The 3,992-nt window shown below is 37.5% G+C and overlaps 1 non-coding gene across 1 annotated transcript; it reads left to right on the top strand.

The window, feature by feature from the left end:
• The first annotated feature begins 2,434 nt into the window (after positions 1 to 2,434).
• LOC120222340 lies at positions 2,435 to 2,539 on the top strand. The gene has a single exon (XR_005526024.1). It is a non-coding gene; the product is annotated as a U6 spliceosomal RNA (small nuclear RNA).
• The last annotated feature ends 1,453 nt before the right edge of the window (positions 2,540 to 3,992 follow it).

The raw sequence follows: 3,992 nt of genomic DNA, 5'->3' as shown, positions 1-3,992 counted from the left end.
TTTGATAATTACATGATGTATGGTGATGTAATCATTGTAGTATATAGAATGGTTTATCCTAAAAATCCATTCTCCTCTGCCAAACTCCCTCCCAGCCCAATCCCTGGAAACCACTGATATTTTATTGTCTCCATAGTTTTGTCTTTTCTAGAATGTCATCTGGTTGGAATCACACTGTATGTAGACTTTTCAGGTTGGCTTCTTTCACATAGTAATGTGTATTTGCAATTTCTCTATGCCTTTTCATGGCTTAAAACTCATTTCTTTTTAGTGCTGAATAATACTTCATTCTGAGGTGTCTTCATTTATTTATTTTCATAATTCTATTTGGCAGCTTTATCTTCTGCCTCAGTGACTTTATACTTTTTTAAGTTTATTCATATATTTTGAGAGAGAGAGAGAGAGAGAGAGAGAGAGATCAATCGAGCAAGGAGAGGGACAGAGAGAGAGGGACAAACAGAATCGCAAGCAAGCTCCGCACTGTCAGCAGAGCCTGAAGCAAGGTTCAAACTCAAGAACTATAAGACCACAAACTGAGCTAAAACCGAGTCTGTTGCTTAACCAACTGAATCACAGAGATGCCCCATTACTTTATCATTTCTTATAGTGCAGGTATTCTGGTTATGAGTATTTTCAGCATTTGTAGATATGAAATATTTTTTATTTTGACAATTTTTTCTTTCATTGTATTTTACTGAGTTGAATTTTTTTCTAAGTTTTTTATTTATTTCTGAGAGAGAGAGTGTGAGCAGGGGAGGGTCAGAGAGAGAGAGGGAGACACAGAATTTGAAGCAGGCTCCAGGCTCTCAGCTGTCAACACCGAGGCCAATGTGGGCTTGAACCCAAGAACATGAGCCAAAGTCAGACGCTTAACCCACTGAGCCACCCAGGCACCCCAAACTGAATTTTTTAAACTAACCCCCATTTTTTTTAGTTATTTGGTATATAGCCCTATGAGGGTTTTGGTTTTTTCCTGTTTTTTGTTTGTTTTGAAAGAGAGAATGAACAAGCAGGGGAGGTGCAGAGAAAGGGCGGAGGATCTGAAAGAGGCTCCATGGTGACCAGAGAGAGCCCAACACCCTATGAGTTTTAACGCATCTATGGATTTCTGTAAACAAAACCACAATCCAGACACAAAGGAGCTCCATTATTCTATAGCCATCACTTCTGAATGATGTTTTTACTGCATATAGAATTCTAGATTGAGGGTTTTTGCTTTATTTTGTTCTGTTCTTTTCAGCATTTTCTTTCAGCATTTCTGAAGGTCTATCTGCTCTATTTTCAAATCTTTTAAGTCACTTTTTATAATTTCCTCTCCCATGTATAAAAACAAATCAAGTATTTTGGGGATCAAAATGCATACAATTTAGAGGAACACCTTTACACAAGAATAATACAAAATTATAATTATTGAATTAGGTACAGAGCTTGCACAACAATGTGAACGTACTTAATTACATGTAACTGTCCACTTAATGATTTTTTTAAGTGGTAAATTTTATGTTGGGTGTAATTCACACCTATAAAAATTGCAATAAAAAAAGCAAAACAGAACCAAAAAAATCAGTTGCTGAGACTTTGAAGGTACTTGTGTAAGTAGAAATTGATTTTAAGCTTTATTAACTTCACAGAAAATTCACGTCTGCCTGTATATACTGTCAAGCTATTGTTTCTTTAACTATCATGAGCATAGTCACTTTAAGTTTATTTCTAATACCTGAAATGGACGTATTTTGTTCCCTGTTATTGTTTATTGCCACAACAACCTTCATTACACTCCCCTTGGAGTGAATTGAGGGCATCTTTATCAAGCGGGTCCCATTTTGAAATCACAGATAAACACGAGGAGGATCTCCTGCTAGACCCGTATCATAAAAGCTGCTGACTTTTGAATTCTACCCCTTTTTTCCTGATTGGTCTTCAAATTCAAATGTCAAGTTTTCCAGAATTAGAAATCCCATAGTGGAAAAAAAAAAAAGTATTTTTGCTTTTAATGCTGAATAAGCCTTCTGGTTTTCTATTTTTCATCAGACTTAAAAAAATTTTTTTAATGTTTTATTTATTTCTGAGAGAGAGAGAGAGAGAGCGTGAACATGGGAGGGTCAGAGAGAGAGGGAGACACAAAACCTAAAACAGAGTCCAGGCTCTGAGCTGGCAGTCAGCACAGAGCCCAACGCGGGGCTTGAACCCACGGACCGTGAGATCATGACCCCAGCCGAAGTTGGACGCTTAACTGACTGAGCCACCCAGGCGCCCCTCATCAGACTTCTTCTTGATAATATATTTAAAAGTTCTTAGGAGATACTTTTTTAGGAGATAATTTCTATAACGTGTACTAGATTTATCTTTTTTCCACAAGAAAATTTGGTCCGAATAAACTAATCTACTCCATTTCTCACAGTGTATGTGTCCTCACTTTAAAATAATACTTTTGGCTCACTTAGGCAGCACATATACTAAAACTGTAACGATCCAGAGAAGATTCACATGGCCCCTGCGCAAGGATGACACACAAATTTGTGAAGCTTCCTTACTTTTATGACATCAGTCATTTGAGGACTTTACGACACATGAACATAAGAGAATCAAAAATAAATAAAACCAGGGAGGGGGACAAAACATAAGTGACTCAAATATGGAGAACAAACAGAGGGTTACTGGAGGGGCTGTGGGAGGGGGAATGGACTAAATGGGTAAGGGGCCTTCCTTAAGGAATACCTTAAAGAATCTACTCCTGAAATCATTGTTGCACTATATGCTAACTAACTTCGATGTAAATTAAGAAAATAAGTTTAAAAAATAAAAACTATACTTTTGGATAGTGACATGTTTTCTATGAAATTTCCAAAAAAATAAAAATAAAGGAAAAAATAAATCTACCTTTTCATTTTCCCATTGCTCAAATAGGGCAGTATGTTGGTATTATTTCCCTCCTTGTCTTTTTTAAAGATTTTTGTTTACCATCCACAATTTCTAAATTAATATTGTATTAAGGAATATTGTTCACGTTGCCTCCTTTTCATAAACATCATTTTAGATGGTTGCTTGAGGGCAAAGAGTACGCCCTTATATCTCCCCTGCTGTTGAACACAGATACCTACTCTCATTAGACATTCAGAAATGTTTGTTAACTTGAATGAAAGTTCAGGCATTTTAAGTAGAAAGCTTTCTGGGACAGTCCGTTCTTCCTACCACCTTACCTAATACAATAATAGACTTCAAAAGTTGATATTCAATAAACAGTCCCTGAATTAAATGCTGTAAGACTCATGTTGTCAAGTGACTCCAGGACAGAAAGAGATGTGGTTTGTGCACGTGTGTCTTGCCATGCTCGGGGTGCCTGTTGTATTCAGTTTAGGGAAATAGTCACAAATCTCCAAAGCAATGGTCGTGGTAACTGATCAGTAAAACTGATGTTTTACTCCAGATAAGAAGATTTATCTGGCAACCATTCTACTTGCTTTTGCCTTAGTCTCTCTATAATCAGTTTTCAATACAGCAGCCAGGAATATTCTTTTAAAGTTCAAATGGATCATGTCACTCTTCTCCTTGTACCCTCCAACAATGTTCTATCTCAGAGCAAAAGCCAAATCCCTTAAAATAGTTTACAGGGCATTGCATGATCTGGTCATGCTGCCTCTCTGACCTCCTCTTTCACTGCATGTTGCTTGCTGTGGTTCACTCGCACTGGCCTCCCCACCGTTCCTCAAACACACCAGATATGCTTGCTTTTCTCCCAGGGTTTTGGCATTTGCTCTTCTGCCAGGAAACGTCCCTCCCTCAAATTCTGTCACTCCCTCAGATCTTTACTGTCTCTGCTCAAATGCTGACTCTGAGGTTTTTCCTCTCTTCAACTAGGCATTTCTTTGACCTCTTTGCTACTTCATTTCTTCCTTAGTGTTGTACATACTTAATTGTCATTTTGGTTTTGCTTTCTCCAAACTAAGCTTCCCTGGGTAGAGAGTCTCTGCCTGTTTTTTCATTAATACAAA

This window comes from Hyaena hyaena, unplaced genomic scaffold (assembly GCF_003009895.1).
Source record: "Hyaena hyaena isolate Hyena2069 unplaced genomic scaffold, ASM300989v1 scaffold_866, whole genome shotgun sequence".
Taxonomy (NCBI): Eukaryota; Metazoa; Chordata; class Mammalia; order Carnivora; family Hyaenidae; genus Hyaena; species Hyaena hyaena.
Note: the sequence above shows the minus strand (reverse complement) of the source record. Positions and strands in the feature narration are given on the sequence as shown.